The sequence below is a fragment of the Bactrocera oleae genome, chromosome 2, assembly GCF_042242935.1.
Source record: "Bactrocera oleae isolate idBacOlea1 chromosome 2, idBacOlea1, whole genome shotgun sequence".
NCBI lineage: Eukaryota > Metazoa > Arthropoda > Insecta > Diptera > Tephritidae > Bactrocera > Bactrocera oleae.
The window spans coordinates 46,523,301-46,534,918 of NC_091536.1; positions in this window are offsets into that span (position 1 = coordinate 46,523,301).

The following is an 11,618-nucleotide window of genomic DNA, read 5'->3' on the forward strand; positions in this document are numbered from 1 at the left end:
AAAATTAAAATTTTTTATACAATACAAAAAAGATTAATAAAAAGAAACTTATTACGGTTAATTTTTGTTGCACGATTCGTGAGCCGCCCTGTATATGCAGAATATCTTAAAATTATATGCAAAGTCGTTTGCGCATTGTAAATATACGAATCTAACATTCAAAATGCTCAATTCTGCTATTTTGCGCTCCGCAGGGGTAAAATTCTGGTGAAATCCGCTTATAATTTGTTTGAGGTGAGATCCTCTTAAGTTGGCGAGTAACCCTCCGTCAAGAGGAACATTTTGACAATCGGCACACCATGAACCTTCTCCAGAGAACGTATATCATAGAGAAGGTTCATGGTGTGCCGATTGTCAAAATGTTCCTCTTGACGGAGGGTTACTCGCCAACATTAGTGCATTTCACCACAAACAAATTATAAGCTGATTTCACCAGAATTTTACCCCTGCGGAGCGCAAAATAGCAGAATTGAGCATTTTGAATGTTAAATGAGAAAAATAATGCTAAATTCAATGTTAAGAAATGTACGCCAACAGATTCGTATATTTACAATGCGCAAAGGAATTTATATATAATTAATATTATATATAAAAAACGTATGTATGTAAATATGTACACTCATTATTTCATGGGAAATAAGAACCATACACACTCTTACAAACATACATCGCATATGGCAAGTGCAAAATCAACCCTTATTCATATACAACGTGGCATGCGTAAATGGAAACAAAGTCAACAAGTCATGTGCATATATACGGGCAGATGTTTGTACAAAAAATTCGAATATTTACATTCTTTCACAAATACAGTCAATCCCGGTTAAGTGCCAAAACCAAAGTTGCAGATTTTTTGTGCTTTGTAGTACATAAGCGATTGTGGTACTTATCGAGTGGTACCAAAAACATCATTTCTATGTATTTAAAAAAAATTACCGTTTTCCTTAAAAAATTAAGAAAAAAAAAAACGTGAGATGCAGCAAGACACAGGCAGATAAGAGGGATTGGAGGAGTGATACTTAACCGGGGTTTACTGTTTACATAAATCAGAGGAATATTGAATATTTTCTTTAAAAAGTTTCTTGAATTGTAAATCGACAAATATACTATGTTGTCACTTTTATTCTAAAATATTTTAATACTCATATTTGCGGGGTTGTCACTTTTCCCTTCTAGAGGGAATATCAGAAATTTGTTCAATTTATGATTTTTAGCTTTTGCCATCTTGCTTGGGGGGATGTGAGGATATCTGTTTTTATGAATGAAGCGAGGTTGCTTGTTAAAAGTACGCCTGCGTTCATGAATGAAAATGTTGTTGTTGTATAGTTTACTATAAATTTGGGATTCTACTATTTGGCTGACATATTGACTTGTGACGATTGTTCTTTTTGTAGAACAATGTTTGTAGTTTTTGCGGGTGACATATTTACATGTGTACGCACACACATATGTAGGTTGGTTTGTGTATGCATTATTTGTTCGGCAATTTTATGTAGATATATGCGTGTACATATTAATTAATGCGCGCACATATAGTGTATTGATAAGTGATAAAATCATGATTTGAATTTCTGAATGCGTACATTCAAATGCGCATGTTCAGATAAATGTACATATGACTATATAAGATTAATATGATAAAAGATATAAAATTATATAGGAATGCATATTATGTAAAAACTATATAATATTATTAAATGCCCAAATTGACTATAAATATTATTTCGAAATTACATAATTTAATTAGAGTCTTATCAGTTTTGCAAGCATTCATAAAAATTCGCAAAATGATATTCATATGAATAAATATGATTGCATATAAACGTATAAAAATATAAGCCAAGAGGCTAACATGCAGCTGTAATATCAAAGCAAGTCTCTGAGCATAATTTTCATTGAATTCTCAGCTCTGTTCACTCGCTACTGTTAAAATTTCTCCTTCCGAGCCAGATTTGGTGAAATTCACTAATAAAATCTTGTTAGGTTTTGACAATTCACACGCTGGTCCGCAATTGAACCTTCTCTATGATATACCAGAGAACGTATATCATAGAGAAGGTTCAATTGCGGACCAGCGTGTGAATTGTCAAAACCTAACAAGATTTTAATAGTGGATTTCACCACGTCTGGCTCGTAAGGAGAAATTTTAACAGTGGCGCGTAAACAGAGCTGAGCATTGTATAAAAATTATGCTCAGAGACTTGCGTTGATTTTACAGCCACATGTTACTCTTTTGGCTGCTTATATTTTTATACGTTTATATGCAATCATATATATTGATATGAATATCATTTTGAGAATTTTTATGAATGAATGCAAAACTGATAAGATCTATTAAATTATGGAATTTCGAAATAATATTTATAGTCAATTTGGGCATTTAATAATATTATATAGTTTTTACATAATATACATTGCTATATAATTGTATATCTTTTATCATATTAATATTATATAGTCATATGTACATTTATCTGAACATGCGCATTTGAATGTACGCATTCAGAAATTCCAATCATGATTTTATCACTTATCAATACACTATATGTGCGCGCATTGATTAATATGTACACGCATATATCTACATAAAATTGCCGAACAAATAATGCATACACAAACCAACCTACATATGTGTGTGCGTACACATGTAAATATGTCACCCGCAAAAACTACAAACATTGTTCAACAAAAAGAACAATCGTCACAAGTCAATATGTCAGCCAAATAGTAGAATCCCAAATTTATAGTAAACTATACAACAACAACATTTTCATTCATGAACGCAGGCGTACTTTTAACAAGCAACCTCGCTTCATTCATAAAAACAGATATCCTCACATCCCCCCAAGCATGCTTTTGCCTACAAGCGTCTTTTCACGACGATGGCAAAAGCTAAAAATCATAAATTGAACAAATTTCTGATATTCCCTCTAGAAGGGAAAAGTGACAACCCCTCAAATATGAGTATTAAAATATTTTAGAATAAAAGTGACAACATAGTATATTTGTCGATTTACAATTAAAGAAACTTTTTAAAGAAAATATTCAATATTCCTGTGATTTATGTATACAGTGAACCCCGGGTAAGTATCGCTCCTCCAATCCCTCTTATCTGCCTGTGTCTTGCTGCATCTCACGTTTTTTTTTTCTTAATTTTTTAAGGAAAACGGTAATTTTTTTTAAATACATAGAAATTATGTTTTTGGTACCACTCGATAAGTACCACAATCGCTTATGTACTACAAAGACCAAAAATTTTGCAACTTTGGTTTTGGCACTTAACCGGGATTGACTGTATTTGTGAAAGAATGTAAATATTCGAATTTTTTGTACAAACATCTGCCCGTATATATGCACATGACTTGTTGACTTTGTTTCCATTTACGCATGCCACGTTGTATATGAATAAGGGTTGATTTTGCACTTGCCATATGCGATGTATGTTTGTAAAAGTGTGTATGGTTCTGATTTCCCATGAAACAATGAGTGTACATATTTACATACATACGTTGCATATAGACAAATTAACAATTATAATGGGTACTTTCATATTTGTTTACATGCACACATAATTATACATATACTTACATTTATATGTATAAGAATATTTGCGACCGCTTGGTCTTTTCTTATGGGGTTATGTCAAGCAAGAGGAGTACAAAATCAAACCCAGAAATCTGACTGAACTGAAGCAATCCATTAAATAGATATTTGAGGCAATCCCGACTTGAACCCTCCAGACCGCATTAATTTTCTAATTAGGTGTCCAATATGCATGGCTGAGCATGGAGGAATAATTAATTGTATAAAATAAAATTAAAATTTTTTATACAATACAAAAAAGATTAATAAAAAGAAACTTATTACGGTTAATTTTTGTTGCACGATTCGTGAGCCGCCCTGTATATGCAGAATATCTTAAAATTATATGCAAAGTCGTTTGCGCATTGTAAATATACGAATCTAACATTCAAAATGCTCAATTCTGCTATTTTGCGCTCCGCAGGGGTAAAATTCTGGTGAAATCCGCTTATAATTTGTTTGAGGTGAGATCCTCTTAAGTTGGCGAGTAACCCTCCGTCAAGAGGAACATTTTGACAATCGGCACACCATGAACCTTCTCCAGAAAACGTATATCATAGAGAAGGTTCATGGTGTGCCGATTGTCAAAATGTTCCTCTTGACGGAGGGTTACTCGCCAACATTAGTGCATTTCACCACAAACAAATTATAAGCTGATTTCACCAGATTTTTACCCCTGCGGAGCGCAAAATAGCAGAATTGAGCATTTTGAATGTTAAATGAGAAAAATAATGCTAAATTCAATGTTAAGAAATGTACGCCAACAGATTCGTATATTTACAATGCGCAAAGGAATTTATATATAATTAATATTATATATAAAAAACGTATGTATGTAAATATGTACACTCATTATTTCATGGGAAATAAAAACCATACACACTCTTACAAACATACATCGCATATGGCAAGTGCAAAATCAACCCTTATTCATATACAACGTGGCATGCGTAAATGGAAACAAAGTCAACAAGTCATGTGCATATATACGGGCAGATGTTTGTACAAAAAATTCGAATATTTACATTCTTTCACAAATACAGTCAATCCCGGTTAAGTGCCAAAACCAAAGTTGCAGATTTTTTGTGCTTTGTAGTACATAAGCGATTGTGGTACTTATCGAGTGGTACCAAAAACATCATTTCTATGTATTTAAAAAAAATTACCGTTTTCCTTAAAAAATTAAGAAAAAAAAACGTGAGATGCAGCAAGACACAGGCAGATAAGAGGGATTGGAGGAGTGATACTTAACCGGGGTTTACTGTTTACATAAATCAGAGGAATATTGAATATTTTCTTTAAAAAGTTTCTTGAATTGTAAATCGACAAATATACTATGTTGTCACTTTTATTCTAAAATATTTTAATACTCATATTTGCGGGGTTGTCACTTTTCCCTTCTAGAGGGAATATCAGAAATTTGTTCAATTTATGATTTTTAGCTTTTGCCATCTTGCTTGGGGGGATGTGAGGATATCTGTTTTTATGAATGAAGCGAGGTTGCTTGTTAAAAGTACGCCTGCGTTCATGAATGAAAATGTTGTTGTTGTATAGTTTACTATAAATTTGGGATTCTACTATTTGGCTGACATATTGACTTGTGACGATTGTTCTTTTTGTAGAACAATGTTTGTAGTTTTTGCGGGTGACATATTTACATGTGTACGCACACACATATGTAGGTTGGTTTGTGTATGCATTATTTGTTCGGCAATTTTATGTAGATATATGCGTGTACATATTAATCAATGCGCGCACATATAGTGTATTGATAAGTGATAAAATCATGATTTGAATTTCTGAATGCGTACATTCAAATGCGCATGTTCAGATAAATGTACATATGACTATATAAGATTAATATGATAAAAGATATAAAATTATATAGGAATGCATATTATGTAAAAACTATATAATATTATTAAATGCCCAAATTGACTATAAATATTATTTCGAAATTACATAATTTAATTAGAGTCTTATCAGTTTTGCAAGCATTCATAAAAATTCGCAAAATGATATTCATATGAATAAATATGATTGCATATAAACGTATAAAAATATAAGCCAAGAGGCTAACATGCAGCTGTAATATCAAAGCAAGTCTCTGAGCATAATTTTCATTGAATTCTCAGCTCTGTTCACTCGCTACTGTTAAAATTTCTCCTTCCGAGCCAGATTTGGTGAAATTCACTAATAAAATCTTGTTAGGTTTTGACAATTCACACGCTGGTCCGCAATTGAACCTTCTCTATGATATACGTTGTGTACGTTCTCTGGTATATCATAGAGAAGGTTCAATTGCGGACCAGAGTGTGAATTGTCAAAACCTAACAAGATTTTAATAGTGGATTTCACCACGTCTGGCTCGTAAGGAGAAATTTTAACAGTGGCGCGTAAACAGAGCTGAGCATTGTATAAAAATTATGCTCAGAGACTTGCGTTGATTTTACAGCCACATGTTACTCTTTTGGCTGCTTATATTTTTATACGTTTATATGCAATCATATTTATTCATATGAATATCATTTTGCGAATTTTTATGAATGCTTGCAAAACTGATAAGACTCTAATTAAATTATGTAATTTCGAAATAATATTTATAGTCAATTTGGGCATTTAATAATATTATATAGTTTTTACATAATATGCATTCCTATATAATTTTATATCTTTTATCATATTAATCTTATATAGTCATATGTACATTTATCTGAACATGCGCATTTGAATGTACGCATTCAGAAATTCAAATCATGATTTTATCACTTATCAATACACTATATGTGCGCGCATTGATTAATATGTACACGCATATATCTACATAAAATTGCCGAACAAATAATGCATACACAAACCAACCTACATATGTGTGTGCGTACACATGTAAATATGTCACCCGCAAAAACTACAAACATTGTTCTACAAAAAGAACAATCGTCACAAGTCAATATGTCAGCCAAATAGTAGAATCCCAAATTTATAGTAAACTATACAACAACAACATTTTCATTCATGAACGCAGGCGTACTTTTAACAAGCAACCTCGCTTCATTCATAAAAACAGATATCCTCACATCCCCCCAAGCAAGATGGCAAAAGCTAAAAATCATAAATTGAACAAATTTCTGATATTCCCTCTAGAAGGGAAAAGTGACAACCCCGCAAATATGAGTATTAAAATATTTTAGAATAAAAGTGACAACATAGTATATTTGTCGATTTACAATTCAAGAAACTTTTTAAAGAAAATATTCAATATTCCTCTGATTTATGTAAACAGTAAACCCCGGTTAAGTATCACTCCTCCAATCCCTCTTATCTGCCTGTGTCTTGCTGCATCTCACGTTTTTTTTTTCTTAATTTTTTAAGGAAAACGGTAATTTTTTTTAAATACATAGAAATGATGTTTTTGGTACCACTCGATAAGTACCACAATCGCTTATGTACTACAAAGCACAAAAAATCTGCAACTTTGGTTTTGGCACTTAACCGGGATTGACTGTATTTGTGAAAGAATGTAAATATTCGAATTTTTTGTACAAACATCTGCCCGTATATATGCACATGACTTGTTGACTTTGTTTCCATTTACGCATGCCACGTTGTATATGAATAAGGGTTGATTTTGCACTTGCCATATGCGATGTATGTTTGTAAGAGTGTGTATGGTTCTTATTTCCCATGAAATAATGAGTGTACATATTTACATACATACGTTTTTTATATATAATATTAATTATATATAAATTCCTTTGCGCATTGTAAATATACGAATCTGTTGGCGTACATTTCTTAACATTGAATTTAGCATTATTTTTCTCATTTAACATTCAAAATGCTCAATTCTGCTATTTTGCGCTCCGCAGGGGTAAAATTCTGGTGAAATCAGCTTATAATTTGTTTGTGGTGAAATGCACTAATGTTGGCGAGTAACCCTCCGTCAAGAGGAACATTTTGACAATCGGCACACCATGAACCTTCTCTATGATATACGTTCTCTGGATATACGTTCTCTGCCTTCTCTATGATATACGTTCTCTGACAATAGTACAGTGGTATTCGAGTGTACTTGAATTATTTCCCATTAAAAAAATATATTTTCTCCCATGTTTTCATCTTCTAAGATTTTTAAAATTTTACTCTTTTTTTGTTGTTTGACGCCTCGTCATTTGTTAAGGTTTTGGACATATAGTTTTTGTATTTTATTTATTAAAACTTTCAAAGTTTTGGACATACAGATTTTTAATATATGTATATATATTTTTAGTTTTTTTTATAATAATTTTTTGATTCTTTCCTTTATCATAAATACACTATATTAAAGTATTAACTTACTACTTTTCGTCCTTTTCTAAAGGGGTTTGTTGATTGCTGTTTTAATTTCTTTGTCAATGTTGATTGCTATATAGCTTCCCAGGTCGTTTTGTTATACTCTCGCAACCTGTTGCTACAGAGTATAATAGTTTTGTTCACCTAACGGTTGTTTGTATCACCTAAAACTAATCGAGTTAGATATAGGGTTATATATATATAAATGATCAGGATGAAGAGACGAGTTGAAATCCGGGTGACTGTCTGTCCGTCCGTCCGTCTGTCCGTCCGTGCAAGCTCTAACTTGAGTAAAAATTGAGATATCTATATGAAACTTGGTAGACATGTTTCTTGTTACCGTGAGACGGTTGGTATTGCAGATGGGAGTAATCGGACCACTGCCACGCCCACAAAACGCCATTAATCAAAAACAAATAACTTTCCATAACTAAGCTCCGCAATAAGATACAAGACTGTTATTTTGTACACAGGATCACATTAGGGACGGGCATCTGCAGTTAAAACTTTTTTTTAAAAGTGGGCGTGGTCCCGCCTCTAATAGGTTTAATGTGCATATCTCCTAAACCGCTAATGCTATAATAACAAAATTCACTAGAAGCAAAGTTTTTTAGCACTTCTATTGACGGTGTGAAAATAGTTGAAATCGGGTGGCAACTCCGCCCACTCCCCATATAACGGTACTGTTAAAAACTACTAAAAGCGCGATAAATCAAGCACTAAACACGCCAGAGACATTAAATTTTATCTCTGAGATGGTATAAGATGACTTTATAGGAACCGCGTTAAAAATTAGACAGTGGGCGTGGCACAGCCCACTTTTAGGTGAAAACCCATATCTTGAGATCTGCTTAACCAATTTCAACCAAATCCGGTGCGTAACGTTCTTTTCATGTTTCTATGTTATAGTGCGAAAATGGGCGAAATCGGATTACAACCACGCCTATTTTCCATATGACACCATTTTAAATACCACTTGATTCTTTCACTTTCCACTATGCAAATCAAGCAACAATGATTATATCGGCGTAAAACTTTGCGTGAATAATGCAATTAAAGTATGCCACCTTGCGGCCAAAAATTGTCTAAATCGAACCAAAACTGTTCAAACCCCTAAGTACTAAATATGTGAACCCCAGTGCCTATAGTTGACCTTCTACCGAAAATATCAGTCAATCCACAAAGAAATCTCAAACGAGTATACCATTTGACTTTGCGAGAGTATAAAATGTTCGGTTACATCCGAACTTAGCCCTTCCTTACTTGTTTTTAATTAATTGTGTCCCTCGTTGGCAACGCTTCGGTTTAGCGTGCAATGCCTTAATTCTTCTTTTTTGTGTTATTCTGTTTGTTCTAGTTTTTTTGTTATTGTAAATCATTTATTCACTTATGGAATTTAGTAATTTTAATGTTCTTGTAAAACATTTATTCACTTGTTGGAATTTAATAATTTTAAAGTTTTGTAAAACATTTATTCACTTGTGGAATTTAGTAATTTTAGTGTTGTTGTAAATAATTTATTCGCTTGTGGAATTTAGCAATTTTAATGTTGTTGGAGAATTCGTCCTTGTTTGTTTTTTTTTACTTTTCTCCCCCCGAGAGGATACTTGATTGTTAGATTTGCGGTTTCGACACGCGTCACTGTGATTGCCCTTTCGGCTAGGGATACTTGTTATTTGCTCCCTCTTTTTTTGCGTAGGATATCACTTAACAAATGTAAGACATGCCTCACGTTGTGGGGCGCCAATTAACTTCCTTCGTTTAGGAAGTGTTAAAAAATATAGTTCTCCGCAAACGAGCGGAAGAATTTAAAAATGATAGTTTGAGTGATCCCGATGGATAACTGATCTCTTTATTTCAATTTACTCTTATTTATACAATTTTTTTATTTGTTTAACTCTTACAATAAGTGTCAGTTACAATATTCGCTTATTCAGTAATTGGTTTTATTTTACATTTTGTGGGTGGTCTTAGCTTAATGAAAAAGAATATTGATTACTTAAATAAGAAAATATGCTTATTAAGAAGCTGTATTATTGCTAAGTGTAAAGAACCAGTGTTTTTATAATTAGCGTAAAGCTACTGTGTAGAGGCTGCCGTTAACTTTCATGTACATAGATGTTATAATTGCAATATACAAATATCCCGTAATAAATAACCGCTGTAAATTATATAACTTAATACCTTTAGCATACAAACACGGCAAAGTCCGATTGGACTCTCAAGTTGCAAAATATGAAGAACTTCCAAATGTAAAAGTTAAATATTTGTAAACAGGAGTCTCCCGACAACTCTACCATCCCATTGCTTGAAAATAATAAGGCAAAATGTAATGTTATTCAAGAAAATAATAGACCAATTATTGTATTATATCACGAAAATATAATTATTAATGGAGAACATATGTGGAACGGACAACGTGTTATCGGTCCTGTTACAATTTAATCAGTACTAATTTAGATAATAAGGTATATTTCAATCACGATCAGGAAATTAAAGATGTAATTCATGCCCATCAAGATGAACAATTAGAAGTTCTGAAAATATTAACCTCCAATTCTGATTATACAATACATTTTCAAATAATCAAAAAATTTATATTGTAAATACATGATTCCTATTGAAGAACAATCAGAAAAGTTCATATTGTACCTAATACTTATTGTAATACCTTTAGCTTTATTAATCTATGCTGATGTAAAATTATGTGATTGCTATCGAACACATCTAGAAGATAAAAAAGAACGATTATTCCGCCAAACATACGTGATCGATTTTCGTCGACTCCAAGCCCAGATGACTTGAAATGAGGACATTTCATCTTAACAAAGGGGAGAGTTAAGGAACGTTTCATTAATTATAGAAATAACCAAAACATCTCTTGCTTATGCTGAACCAGGCATAAACAAATAGCGATAAGCAATTCCCATATCTGCTGCCCACATGGTGTGAAATAGAAATGGTATCACACATAACGAGTGTTATCTCCTACACGCAATCCTCTCGGGACTGTTTGTAACGACAAACAATCGACCGTCGATAGTGTGTATATCTTAACATAGCATAGCAGACAGCAAATAGAAACTAGTACCATAAAGTAGTATAAATAGCATTAAATTATTAAAATGTAGACAGTCTTTGTTTTTGTATTAATAAAGATTAAAGAAACTTGCCTTGACGGTGCAAAAGAGACAATAACTTGAATCAGTTGTAATTAACTCGCTCCTCAATATCTCGTAAATATTATAAAGAGCTATTTTAAAAATCACATAGGCATAGGGTAGTCTAACGGTGGAAACTTTGACAACACATATGTGTCAGTCCTTTGATAATTGCAAAGCTGTCAGCGAAGCATTAGCTCTAATTATGACAAAACTGAGATACATAAAACAGTCAGTCCGTATCGTAGAGTAGACTTAAATGTACTTTTTTCTTCCAGGAAGTAATAATTAATCCGGGTTTTCCGTAGGAGAGAAATGAGTTGGTAGTAGGTTAGGTTTAGCGGATTAAAGTTCCGTACTGCGCTTTTCGATCCTTCCTCTCTTAAAAAAAAAAACATGTGTAAAAATCGATCAAATATCACAAAAAATCGATAACATACGAACACACACACACGCACAACTCCATGTCGTGTGATAATTCATACAAACATTCACACACACACATAAATTTAATGAAATAAGTAAGATTTCTAAATAGTATGT